Source organism: Triticum urartu, chromosome 2A, assembly GCF_056163025.1.
Source record: "Triticum urartu cultivar PI428250 chromosome 2A, HENAU_Tu73, whole genome shotgun sequence".
Lineage (NCBI taxonomy): Eukaryota > Viridiplantae > Streptophyta > Magnoliopsida > Poales > Poaceae > Triticum > Triticum urartu.
Genome location: NC_141874.1, coordinates 354,306,053 through 354,321,455, shown reverse-complemented (window position 1 = coordinate 354,321,455; position 15,403 = coordinate 354,306,053).

Sequence of the window (15,403 nt, the reverse complement as noted above, 5' to 3'; positions counted from 1 at the left end):
CATAAGTTTCAACAATAGCATCAGTTTCAGTAATTTCATTCTCTCTAACCCTAGCAATTTGTTCATCAAGAAATTCACCTAGTGGCATAGTATTATCAAGCAGAGAAGTAGTTTCATCATAAGCATCATGCATAACAGAAGTGGGATCATCAATAACATGCGACATATCAGAATCGATAGCAGGTGTAGGTGTCGCAAGTTTACTCAAAACAGAAGGAGAATCAAGTGCAGAGCTAGATGGCAGTTCCTTACCTCCCCTCGTAGTTGAGGGAAAAATCTTAGTTCTTTGATCTTTCAAATTCCACATAGTGATCAATAGATATAAATCCCAAGTGACTCAGAGAATAGAGCTATGCTCCCCGGCAACAGCGCCAGAAAAAGGTCTTGATAACACACAAGTATAGGGGATCGCAACAGTTTTCGAGGGTAGAGTATTCAACCCAAATTTATTGATTCGACACAAGGGGAGCCAAAGAATATTCTGAAGTATTAGCAGCTGAGTTGTCAATTCAACCACGCCAGAAAGATTTAATATCTACAATAAAGTATTTAGTAGCAAAGTAGTATAGAAGTAGCGATAACGGTGGCAAAAGTAACAGTAATAGTTTTGTAGCAATCGTAACAGTGGCAACGGAAAAGTAACTTAGCAAAGATCAATATGAAATGAGCTCGTAGGAAATGGGTCAATGATGGATAATTATGCTGGATGGCATTCATCATGCAACGGTTATAATATAGGGTGACACAGAACTAGCTCCTATTCATCAATATAATGTAGGCATGTATTCCGAATATAGTCATACATGCTTATGGAAAAGAACTTGCATGACATCTTTTGTCCTACCCTCCCGTGGCAGCGGGGTCCTATTGGAAACTAAGGATATTAAGGCCTCCTTTTAATTGAGTACCCGACCAAAGCATTAGCACTTAGTGAATACATGAACTCCTCAAACTACGGTCATCACCGGGAGTGGTCTCGACTATTGTCACTCCGGGGTTGCCGGATCATAACACGTAGTAGGTGACTATTGACTTGCAAGATAGGATCAAAAACACAAATATATTCATGAAAACATAATAGGTTCAGATCTGAAATCATGGCACTCGGGCCCTAGTGACAAGCATTAAGCATAGCAAAGCCATAGCAACATCAATCTTAGAACATAGTGGATACTAGGGATCAAACCCTAACAAAACTAACTCAATTACATGGTAAATCTCATCCAACCCATCACCATCCAGCAAGTCTACGATGGGATTACTCATGCACGGCGATGAGTGATAACCCACAAGTATAGGGGATCGCAACAGTTTTCGAGGGTAGAATATTCAACCCAAATTTGTTGATTCGACACAAGGGGAGCCAAAGAATATTCTCAAGTATTAGCAGCTGAGTTGTCAATTCAACCACACCTGAAAACTTAATATCTGCAGCAAGGTGTTTAGTAGCAAAGTAATATGATAGTGGTGATAATGGTAGCAAAAGGTAACAGTAGTAAAAGTAATGTTTTTGGTATTTTGTAGTGATGATAACAATAGCAACGGAAAAGTAAATAAGCAAAGCACAATATATGGAAAGCTCGTAGGCAATGGATCGGTGATGGAGAGTTATGCCGGATGCGGTTCATCATGTAACAGTCATAACCTAGGGTGACACAGAACTAGCTCCAGTTCATTGATATAATGTAGGCATGTATTCCGAACATAGTCATACGTGCTTATGGAAAAGAACTTACATGACATCTTTTGTCCTACCCTCCCGTGGCAGCGGGGTCCTAATGGAAACTAAGGGATATTAAGGCCTCCTTTTAATAGAGAACCGGAACAAAGCATTAACACATAGTGAATGCATGAACTCCTCAAACTACGGTCATCACCGGTAAGTATCCCGATTATTGTCACTTCGGGGTTAACGGATCATAACACATAATAGGTGACTATAGACTTGCAAGATAGGATCAAGAACACTCATATATTGATGAAAACATAATAGGTTCAGATATGAAATCATGGCACTCGGGCCCTAGTGACAAGAATTAAGCATAGCAAAGTCATAGCAACATCAATCTCAGAACATAGTGGACACTAGGGATCAAACCCTAACAAAACTAACTCGATTACATGATAGATCTCATCCAACCCATCACCGTCCATCAAGCCTATGATGGAATAACTCACGCACGGCGGTGAGTATCATGAAATTGGTGATGGAGGATGGTTGATGATGACGATGGCAACGGATTCCCCTCTCCGGAGCCCCGAACGGACTCCAGATCAGCCCTCCCGAGAGGTTTTAGGGCTTGGCGGCGGCTCTGTATCGTAAAACGCGATGATTTATTCTCCCTGATTTTTTTCTCCCCGAAACTCAATATACGGAGGTGGAGTTGGAGTCGGAGAGGCAACAGGGGGCTCACGAGGTAGGGGGCGCGCCCTAGGGGGGCAGGCGCACCCCCCACCCTCGTGGCAAGACGGTGGCCCCCCTGGCCTTCATCTTTGGTAGGTATTTTTCTTATTTTCTGAAAAGTGTCTCCGTGAAGTTTCAGGTCATTCCGAGAACGTTTGCTCCTGCACATAAATAACACTATGGTAGTTCTGCTGAAAACAGTGTCAGTCCGGGTTAGTTCCATTCAAATCATGCAAGTTAGAGTCCAAAACAAGGGTAAAAGTGTTTGGAAAAGTAGATACATTGGAGATGTATCAACTCCCCCAAGCTTAAACCTTTGCTTGTCCTCAAGCAATTCAGTTGACAAACTGAAAGTGATAAAGAAAAACTTTTACAAACTCCGTTTGCTCTTGTTGTTGTAAATATGTAAAGCCAGCATTCAAGTTTTCAGCAAAGATTATAACTAACCACATTCGCAATAACGCATAGGTCTCAAGTTTACTCACATCAATAGCATAATGAACTAGCGAACCATAATAATAAAACTCGGATGACAACACTTTCTCAAAACAATCATAATATGATATAACAAGGTGGTATCTCGCTAGCCCTTTCTGAGACCGCAAAACATAAATGCAGAGCACCTTTAAAGACCAAGGACTGACTAGACATTGTAATTCATGGTAAAAGAGATCCAGTCAAGTCATACTCAATGTAAACTAACAGTAATGAATGCAAATGACAGTGGTGCTCTCCAACTGGTGCTTTTTAATAAGAGGATGATGACTCAGCATAAAAGTAAATATATAGGCCCTTCGCAGAGGGAAGCAGGGATTTGTAGAGGTGCGAGAGCTCGGTTTTGAAATATAGGTGAATAATATTTTGAGCGGTATACTTTCATTGTCAACATAACAACCAAGATATGGCGATATCTTCCATGCTACACACATTATAGGCGGTTCCCAAACATAATGGTAAAGTTTATGCTCCCCCTTCCACCACAAGCATCAATCCATGGCTTGCTCGAAACAACGAGTGCCTCCAACTAACAAGAGTCCCAGGGGGAGTTTTGTTTGCAATTATTTTGATTTAGTTTGCATAAAGCATGGGACTAGGCATCCTGGTGACCAGCCATTTATCTCGTGAGTGAGGAGCGGAGTCCACTCCTCTTGAGAATAACCCGCCTAACATGGAAGATACAGATAGCCCTAGTTGATACATGAGCTATTCGAGCATACAAAACAGGATATTTATTTGAAGGTTTAGAGTTTGGCACATACAAATTTACTTGGAACGGCAGGTAGATACCGTATATAGGTAGGTATAGTGGAGTCATGTGGAATAACTTTGGGGTTTAAGGGATTGGATGCACAAGCAGTATTCCCGCTTAGTACAGGTGAAGGCTAGCAAAAGACTGGGAAGCGACCAGCTAGAGAGCGACAACAGTCATGAACATGCATTAAAATTAATCAACATCGAATGCAAGCATGAGTAGGATATAATCCACCATGAACATAAATATCGTGAAGGCTATGTTGATTTTGTTTCAACTTCATGCCTGAACATGTGCCAAGTCAAGTCATTTAAATCATTCAGAGGAGGATACCACCCTATCATACCACATCATAACTATCTCAATAGCATGTTGGCACGCAAGGTAAACCATTATAACTCATAGATAATCAAGCATGGCACAAGAAACTATGATCTCTAATTGTCATTGCAAACATGTTTATTCACAAATAGGCTGAATCAGGAACGATGAACTAATCATATTTACAAAAACAAAAGAGGCTGAGTTCATACCAGCTTTTCTCATCTCAGTCAGTCCATCATATATCCTCATAATTGCCTTTTCACTTGCACGACCGAACGATGTGAATAATAATAATAGTGCACGTGCATTGGACTAAGCTGGAATCTGCAAGCATTCAATAAACAGGAGAAGACAAGGCAATATGGGCTCTTTTGTCAGATCAACAATAATGCATATAAGAGACACTTCAACAATTTAATTATGGTCTTCTCCTATCGACCCCCAAAGAAAAGAAAAGGAATAAAACTATTTACATGGGAAAGCTCCCAACAAGCAAAAGAAGAACAGGAAATCTTTTTGGGTTTTCTTTTTAATTACTACTACAAGCATGGAAATTAAACTGATTAAAAGCTACAACTAATTTTTTTGGTTTTTCTTAAGGTTTATTAAACACACAAGAAGAAGGCATAAAAAAGGAAAATAAACTAGCATGGATGATACAATGGAAAAGTATGAGCACCGACATCTAGCAATGAGTGTGTGAACACAAATGTAATGTCGGTGGGAAATACGTACTCCCCCAAGCTTAGGCTTTTGGCCTAGGTTGGTCTATGGCCACGGCTGGCCTGGCGGATATCCATAATAGTAGTTGGGGTCGTACTGCGATAAAGAAGAGGAAGACTTCGCTTGCCACTGGCTGACAATCATCTCCGGATCCCACTGATAATTAGACTGTCGTGAAGGATCAATTTGTGGTTCCGGCTCTGGCTCCTCAGCTGGTGCAGGGTTCTGGTAGGCGTGAATAGCCTTCAACGGAACAAGGTACGTGCCTACAGATAAATCAAACAAAGAAGGAGCAGGCAGGGTAATAGTCTCAGGATGATGTTTATTAAAGAACAATTGATATTTAAGCTCTCCTTCCCTATTCTTAACAATAAAATCATGTGCCACCATACTTTTATAATCTAGATAAACACGGGGCAGCACTTTTTCTTCCTTCTGAGCATGCCTAATAGGTATGTTAAAATGTGCAGCTAGGCGTGTAGCATAGATGCCTCCAAAGATGGGGCCCTTGGTACGGTTCAGACTTAACTGTTTGGCAATAATGCTGCCCATACTAAAAGAGTTATCACCGTATAAACTGTGGTGCAAAATAATAATATCAGGGATACTCAGGTTTCCACAGTTTCCGCGACCAATTAAGCAACGACTAGCAAATAATGCAAAGTAGCGTAAAACAGGAAAATATATGCTAGTGATTCGTGCATCGGAAACCTTCCTTGTTTCCCCTACAGTGATAGTGTCAATAAATCCCTCCACATCATCACGATGCGGTTCTTCTGTCTTGCCCCCAAAAGGGACTAAACAGATCTGACAAAAATCATAAGGTGACATCTCCTTATGCTCATCATATAAATGAAATTCTACCGTAGGTGGTGAGTTCCTAGAATGAAAATGAAAGTTTTGCACAAAGGTATTTGTGAGCAAGAGATACTGATCGCATTGGTCGTGGAGGAAAGCGGTAAGGCCTGCAATCTGAGCCAACTCATGAAAATCTTCATAAATCTCGGCTGCTCTTAAGAAATCCTTGGAAGTCCATTCACACGCCCGAACCTCCGCAGTGCGAGGCAGATTATACTTAGGCTTCGGTGCCTTTTCCTTCGAGCTTTGGCTCGATGAGCCCCTCAAAAGTCTCCTCATCATTTTCTGAAAAATTCTGAAATTTTTAGTAACTTCAAAATAAAAGTAAACCAAACTCAATAATATTGATAGCAACTACTCCTACAAGTGCCTAGGGCCTATATCATGCATCAAAACTACTTTTGATCATATAAATTTGACATGCAAGCTCAAGAACAGGGTCACCTAAGCAACACAAATTTGCAATGAATAAAGCACTAGAACAAAAACTAATTGGACCAATGGAGGAGTCACATACCAAGGAACAATCTCCCCAAGCAGTTTTGTGAGAGGTGCTTTGAGCAAGGAGATCGAAAATGGCAGCAAAACGAGTTTGGACTCGGGTTTGAGTTGGTTATTCGTGTTTGGGGGAGGAAGATAAAGTGTGTGGGTGCAGGAATAAGTGGAGGAGGGCCATCGTGGGCCCATGAGGTAGGGGGCACACCCTAGAGGGGTGGGCGCGCCCTCCACCCTCGTGGCACGGTGGTTGACCCCCCTGGTGTGTATTCAGTTCCATAAATCCTCAAATATTCTAGAAAAAAATCATATTTAATTTTCAGGGCATTTGGAGAACTTTTTATTTTCGAGGTATTTTTATATTGCACGGATAATCAGATAACAGACAGAAAAATATTTATTTTTATTTTATTTAATATAAATAATAGAAAGTAAAAGTGGGGTATAGAAGGTTTTGCCTTCTAGTTTCATCCATCTCATGATCATCAAAAGGAATCCACTAACAAGGTTGATCAAGTCTTGTTAACGAACTCATTCCGAATAACATGGAACCGGAGAAATTTCGAATAACACTATGTTACCTCAACGGGGATATGCACATCCCCAATAATAAGAATATCATAATTCTTCTTGACATTAGGAAGAGGAAATTCAAAACCTCCAAATATAATCGATGGAATTTTTCCAATAGAGTTGATACTATGAACTTGAGGTTGTTTCCTCGGAAAGTGTACCGTATGCTCATTACCATTAACATGAAAAGTGACATTGCCTTTAGTGCAATAAATAACAGCCCCTACAGTATTCAAAAAGGGTCTTCCAAGAATAATAGACATACTATCGTCCTCGGGAATATCAAGAATAACAAAGTCCGTTAAAATAGTAACATTTGCAACTACAACAGGCACATCCTCACAAATACCGACAGGTATAGCAGTCGATTTATTAGCCATTTGCAAAGATATTTTAGTAGGTGTTAACTTATTCAAATCAAGTCTACGATATAAAGAGAGAGGCATAACACTAACACCGGCTCCAAGATCACATAAAGCAGTTTTAGCATAGTTTCTTTTAATAGAGCATGGTATAGTGGGTACTCCTGGATCTCCAAGTTTCTTTGGTATTCCACCCTTAAAAGTGTAATTAGCAAGCATGGTGGAAATTTCACCTTCTGGTATCTTTCTTTTATTTGTAATAATATCTTTCATATACTTAGCATAAGGATTGGTTTTGAGCATATCAGTTAATCGCATACGCAAAAAGATAGGTCTAATCATTTTAGCAAAGCGCTCAAAATCCTCATCATCCTTTTTCTTGGATGGTTTAGGAGGAAAGGGCATGGGTTTCTGAACCCATGGCTCTCTTTCGTTACCGTGTTTCCTAGCAACAAAGTCTTTCTTATCATAACGTTAATTCTTTGATTATGGGTTATCAAGATCAACAGCAGGTTCAATTTCTATGTCATTATCATTACTAGGTTGAGCATCATTATGAACATTATCATTAACATTACCACTAGTTTCAGGTTCATTACCAGATTGTGTTTCAGCATCAGAAATAGAAATATCATTTGGATTCTCAGGTGTTTCAACAATAGGATCACTAGAAACATGCAAAGTCCTATCATTTTTCTTTTTCTTCTTTTTAGAAGAACTAGGTGCATCTATATTATTTCTCTGAGAATCTTGCTCAATTCTCTTAGGATGGCCTTCAGGATACAAAGGTCCCTGAGTCATTCTACCAGTTCTAGTAGCCATTCTAACAGCATTATCATTATTCTTACTGTTCAATTCATTGAGCAAATCATTTTGAGCTTTAAGTACTTGTTCTACTTGAGTGGTAACCATAGAAGCATGTTTACTAATAAGTTTAAGTTCACTTTTAACATTAGCCATATAATCACCCAAGTGTCCAAGCATATTTGAATTGTATTTCAATTGTCTACCAAAATAAGCATTAAAATCTTCTTGCTTAGCCATAAATTTATCAAACTCATCTAAGCATGGGCTAGCAATTTTAGTAAATGGGATTACAACTTTATCATATCTATAGAGAGAATTTACCTTTACTACCTGTGCCGGGTTATCAAGACCATGAGTTTCTTCAATAGGTAAAGGATTTGGATTATATGTTTCTTCAACAGGCGGTAAATTAAGACCATGTATTTCTTCAATAGGAGGTAAATTCTTAACATCTTCAGCTTTAATACCCTTTTCTTTCATAGATTTCTTTGCCTCTTGCATATCTTCAGGACTGAGAAAGAGAAGACCCCTCTTCTTCAGAGTTGGTTTAGAAATAGGCTCAGGAATTGGCTCCGGAGGTGTCCAATTATTTTCATTTGTCAACATATTATTCAATAGAATTTCAGCTTCATCCGGTGTTCTTTCCCTGAAAACAGAACCAGCACAACTATCCAGGTAATCTGTGGAGGCATCGGTTAGTCCATTATAAAAGATATCAAGTATTTCATTTTTCTTAAGAGGATGATCAGGCAAAGCATTAAGTAATTTGAGAAGCCTCCCCCAAGCTTGCGGGAGACTCTCTTCTTCAATTTGCACAAAATTATATATATCCCTTAAAGCATCTTGTTTCTTATGAGCAGGGAAATATTTAGCAGAGAAGTAATAAATCATATCCTGAGGACTACGCACAACCAGGATCAAGAGACTTAAACCATATCTTAGCATCACCCTTTAATGAGAACGGAAATATTTTAAGGATGTAAAAGTAGCGAGTTTTCTCATCTTTAGTGAACAAGGTAGCTATATCATTCAGTTTAGTAAGATGTGCCACAACAGTTTCAGATTCATAACCATGAAAAGGATCAGATTCAACCAAAGTAATTATATCAGGATCAACAGAGAATTCATAATCCTTATTAGTAACAAATATAGGTGAAGTAGCAAAAGCAGGGTCAGGTTTCACTCTAGCATTTAGAGATTGCTTACTCCATTTAGCTAATAATTTTTTAAGTTCAGTTCTATATCTGCAAGCTAAAATGGCTAAAGAAGCATCTTGATCAAATACATAACCCTTAGGAATAGCAAGTGGTTCTTCATCATCACTTTCATCAGTATCATTAGATTCAATATTTTCAATCTCTCTAGCCCTAGCAAGTTGTTCATCAAGAAAAGCACTAAGTGGCACAGTAGTATCAGGCATAGAGGTAGTTTCATCATAAGTATCATGCATAGCAGAAGTGGCATCATCAATAATATGCGACATATCAGAACGAATAGCAGAAGCAGGTGTAGGTGTCGCAAACTTACTCATAACAGAAGGTGAATCAAGTGCAGAGCTAGATGGCAGTTCCTTACCTCCCCTCGTAGTTGAGGGATAGATCTTGGTTTTTGGATCTCTCAAGTTCTTCATAATGATAAGCAGATATAAATCCCAAGTGACTCAAAGAATAGAGCTATGCTCCCGGTAATGGCGCCAGAAAATGGTCTTGATAACCCAAAAGTATAGGGGATCGCAACAGTTTTCTAGGGTAGAATATTCAACCCAAATTTATTGATTCAACACAAGGGGAGCCAAAGAATATTCTCAAGTATTAGCAGCTAAGTTGTCAATTCAACCACACCTGGAAACTTAATATCTGCAACAAGGTGTTTAGTAGCAAAGTAATATGATAGTGGTGATGATGGTAGCAAAAGGTAACAGTAGATAGTAGTAAAAGTAATGTTTTGGTATTTTGTAGTGATGATAGCAATAGCAACAGAAAAGTAAATAAGCAAAGCACTATATATGGAAAGCTCGTAGGCAATGGATCGGTGATGGAGAATTATGCCGGATGCGGTTCATCATGTAACAGTCATAACCTAGGGTGACACAGAACTAGCTCCAGTTCATTGATATAATGTAGGAATGTATTCCGAACATAGTCATACATGCTCATGGAAAAGAACTTGCATGACATCTTTTGTCCAACATGGGTGGCAGCATAATCTCCGAATCGGTCCAGCAACCGTTTCGACATAGGCATAGTGTCGGTCTATAGGACTCTACTATTGCCGAATTGTCGGGGGTTTTTTCTTGTCAGATTTTTGATGTTTGGCTGTGTGCATCCTAGTTATGCAGAGGCCGGGTGGTACTCTAAGTGCTTTGTATCGCTTGATGCTACATTTTGAGATAATAAAAACGCCCTTTATCGAAAAAATGACATCTCTTGTCCTACCCTCCCGTGGCAGCGGGGTCCTAATGGAAACTAAGGGATATTAAGGCCTCCTTTTAATAGAGAACCGGAACAAAGCATTAACACATAGTGAATACATGAACTACTCAAACTACGGTCATCACCGGTAAGTATCCCGATTATTGTCACTTCAGGGTTAATGGATCATAACACATAATAGGTGACTATAGACTTGCAAGATAGGATCAAGAACACTCATATATTAATGAAAACATAATAGGTTCAGATATGAAATCATGGCACTCGGGCCCTAGTGACAAGAATTAAGCATAGCAAAGTCATAGCAACATCGATCTCAGAACATAGTGGACACTAGGGATCAAACCCTAACAAAACTAACTCGATTACATGATAGATCTCATTCAACCCATCACCGTCCAGCAAGCCTACGATGGAATTACTCACGCACGGCGATGAGCATCATGAAATTGGTGATGGAGGATGGTTGATGATGACGATGGCGACGGATTCCCCTCTCTGGAGCCCCGAACAGACTCCAGATCAGCCCTCCCGAGAGGTTTTAGGGCTTGGCGGCGGCTCCGTATCGTAAAACGTGATGATTTCTTCTCCCTGATTTTTTTCTCCCCGAAACTCAATATATGGAGGTGGAGTTGGAGTCGGAGAGGCAACAGGGGGCCCACGAGGTAGGGGGCGCGCCCCCACCCTCGTGGCAAGATGGTGGGCCCCCTGGCCTTCATCTTTGGCAGATATTTTTCTTATTTTCTGAAAAGCGTCTCCGTGAAGTTTCAGGTCATTCCGAGAACGTTTGCTCCTGCACATAAATAACACCATGGTAGTTTTGCTGAAAACATCATCAGTCCGGGTTAGTTCCATTCAAATCATGCAAGTTAGAGTCCAAAACAAGGGCAAAAGTGTTTGGAAAAGTAGATACGTTGGAGACGTATCAATGAGCATCATAAAATTGGTGATGGAGGATGGTTGATGATGACGATGGCGACGGATTCCCCTCTCCGGAGCCCCAAACAGACTCTAGATCTGCCCTCCCGAGAAAGAACAGGGTTTGGCGGCGGCTCTGTATTGTAAAACACGATGAATCCTTCTCTCTGATTTTTCTCCCCAAACGTGAATATATGGAGTTGGAGTTGAGGTCGGTGGAGGTCCAGGGGGGCCCACAAGGTTGGGTGGGTGCGCCCCCACCCTTGTGGCCAGGGTGTGGGCCCCCTTCGGTTGATTCTTTCGCCAGTATTTTTTATTAATTCCAAAACTTATCTCCATGAAGTTTCGGGTCATTCTAAGAACTTTTTATTCTACACAAAAATAACACCATGGCAATTCTGCTGAAAACAACGTCAGTCCGGGTTAGTTCCATTCAAATCATGCAAATTAGAGTCCAAAACAAGGGCAAAAGAGTTTGGAAAAGTAGATACGACGGAGACGTATCAGTTATCAACGGGGAACCAACCGGTTGGAACAGAGTATTGTACATATAGAGACAACCGACTTGGGATGGGGGTACCGCCCTACAGTCGCAACAGGGTCCAGTGCATTGACAACCAACTGGCTACCACGCTACCACCGCAACGGGGTCTTGTGCATCGAGCGCCAACCGGTTGGGGTGGGGGTACCGTGCTACGGCCGCGACGGGCTCCTATTCATTGAGTGCTAACCGGCTAGGGCGAGGTACCGTGCTATAGCCGTAATTGGGTTTTGGGCATTGCGAGGCAACCGACTAGGGTAGGAGTATCATGCGCGACACCAATAGGGTATTGTACATCGAGAGGAAACCAACTGGGGTGCAGGTACCGTGTGCCAATAACTGGGTAGTGTACACGTCGAGATGGCTCCTTGCAACTAGCTGGGGTCTCAACTCTAACTATCGAATGCGAGGGGCGCAACAAACCATGGGTGCTCTTCAACGTACGAGGCTTCTCGCATGGATTCAAACAGGGCCCCAACTACTGCGCACGATGCAACAGGGTCTCTACTCGCGTGTACGACTTATCGCCGCCAAGCAAGCAACATCGCTGGAGGGAGTCTCGCATCGATCGACCAGTCAGGTTCTCTGTAATGCAAAGTCTCCAACTCGATCGATCAGTACCGCGTATGGGGGGCTCCTACATTTCGCAACAGGGGGCTCTGCTCGTGCATACACCTTCTCCAATCTATCGCGCATCACCGTTGAGTACGCAGAGGCTATAGTGAGATATTTGCATCGATCGATCGGGCCTCCACCTGCTACCGCGCACGAGCATGCATCTATTGATCGACGAGGGCCTCCAACTACTACTACACACGAGCATATGAATCAATCGGGGCCTTCAACTACCCTGGGTGCAACAGACAATCGGTCGGGTACAGTAGTTCGACATGACAACGCAAACTTCGTTTAGGTAGATCCCGCCACTGGTGTTTTCCTAAATTTTTAATAAACATGATTCTTCATGCTTAGTCTTTTTGGAGCAAATATAATTTCCAGTCGATGTGTTATTTATTTGTTCTCATAATATTCTCAACTTCTTCATATTGTGAGAATATTTTGGTAATAGGTTTCAACCATCACTTTATTTCTTAATGTGTTGAGGTTCATTCAATAACATAATGCGAGGAGGGTTAAGAAGAGGACGAAAAGTAGAATAAGCAGCGACACGGATGGGGTGCCATGTTTTTTTAAACAAAAACATCATTTTTATTTACTCGAGATAATGATTACATTGTTAATAAGAAAAGACACGGTATCATTCATTGGTTTCTCAAACCAATCCCTTGTCATAGAGAATTTAACTAACCTAGCAAGTTCATGAGCAACCTTATTTACTTTCCTATTACAATGTTCAAAGACAATAAGAGGAAAATCACACGCCATAACATAACAATCATCGAATAGGACTTCCGCCGCTCCTGCTGAATGTCCTCCATTCTCCATTGTGTCAATCACTTTAATATTGTTAGTGTTAACAACAAGATGATTGCATCCCATTTTCTCTGCAAGTAATAAGCCAAGTCTTAAAACCAATGCTTCTGCTGTCAAAATATCTGCACACCAATTCATCCTTCAATTTCCGCCAACAATGAACGTTCCTTTATCATCTTTAAGGACAACCCCAGCGTGCCCCTAAGCAAGTCATGATCAAAATAAGCATCGACATTCAACTTCACAAAACCCACAGGAGGTCTTCTCCATGCCTCTATTCTATTTGTTGTCTTCGGGGAGTGTGCATTAACATAGTTTGCTATTATAGCACGGGCCCCATCGAAGTTTGGTTTTCATCCTGAGACTTTCCTTCATGAACCAACTTACATCTGTCCCACCAGAAATATCAAGTTATAGCGATCAATTCGCGTACATTCTAGATGCCCAATATAGATAGTTCTTGATCTGGCATAAGAAGTAAGAACTCCAAAATTGCCTCTCCCACACGATCAATAACACATGCTTTACTTGATAGAGGCAAAGGTGTCCCGATGTTTCGATGAGATGGTGGCTATCGTTTCTGTGGGAGTCGACCTTGACGATCCGACTACGAACGTGCGAGACGTCGCGCCTTAGCAATCGCTAAACCAACTTCTGAGGGGTTATTGACCACGCCGGAGTACGATCAACCTGACCACGAGGGTCTGTTTCCTGCGAGCAAACGAAGAACAAGCAAGAAACTGAGATTGCAATCTGGATATTGTGAATATAATATGAAAGCTTTATTGATCAAGGTGGGGTTCTGTGACGTCTTGGTCTGGTCGTTGGACACAAACGAAGTACGCGAAGTTGCAGCTATGGCGAACTTTTAGTCTAAACAAAACCCAAAGTCTAAACGATGCCCTAAGGGCTCTATATATGGAGAAGAGAGGGGGAATTTCGTGGCCCTTGGTGGAGAGGTCCGAAACCAACCCTAACTCTTGTTTCCCCACATATACGGACTCTAAAAACAGCCTATACTTAAGTACTTCGAAAATACATGGGCCTGGTCCAATAATAAGGTGACGCAACACCTAGAATAGCCTCTGGACGAAATTTATGAAGTGGCATCTTGTATATTTCGTCCCATGCTTCATGCACTCATTATGGTGGCTTCAGAGTCCTGTAATCATCACTTGTAACTCCGTTCTTGTTCCCCTTGCGCATGCCATCATCTCCATGCTTGAACTTGCTCCAAGGTTCATCTTTCTTGTCCAAGCTAGGCCCTTCATTTGTAAGAAAAACAAATGTATCCAATTTAGGCGGCATCATATTCTCATGAACATTAGAATCGTTACCAAGAAACGAAAGTCCTGATAATTCAATTAGCATGCGCGAGCTCTAGTAATTGGTCCAGTATGTATAGCAGCAGGGGTTGTGGGTGTAACAATGGTATTGATGTCCTCATCATCCTCCCCTTCTTGAAATGAAGTCGTCACCGACAAAAGTTCATCGTCCTCACCCAAATAAGGCTTCAAATCTGCAATGGTAAAAGTGGGACTAACCCCAAAATCTGTAGGCAGCTCAAGTTTATATGCATTATCATTTATTTTCTCTAACACCTTAAAAGGACCATCAGCACGTGTCATTAGCTTTGATGTGCGCAAATTAGGAAATCTATCCTTACGTAAATGTAACCAAACAAGATCTCCAGGTGCAAACACAACATGTTTTCTACCCTTATCTCCAGCAAGTTTATATTTAGCATTCATACGCTCAATGTTTTCCTTAGTTAACTCATGCATTTTTAAAATCAATTCAGCACGTTCTTTAGCATCAAAATTAATCTTCTCCGAAGATGGAAGAGGCAACAAATCAATAGGTGCACGAGGTAGGAAACCATACACAATTTCAAAAGGGCAATTCTTAGTAGTAGAATGCAATGAACGATTATAAGCAAATTCAATATGAGGCAAGCATTCTTCCCACATTTTCTTGTTATTCTTCAAAACAGCCCTAAGCATAGTAGACAATGTTCTATTGACTACTTCAGTTTGTCCATCAGTTTGGGGGTGACAAGTAGTACTAAAAAGCAGTTTAGTCCCCAACTTAGCCCATAAACATCTCCAAAAGTGGCTAAGAAATTTAGTATCATGATCTGAAACAATAGTATTTGGCACACCATGCAAGCGAATAATTTCACGAAAGAACAAATCAGCAACATTAACAACATCATCGCTTTTATGACATGGTATAAAGTGTGCCATTTTCGAGAACCTATCCACGACAACAAATATGCTA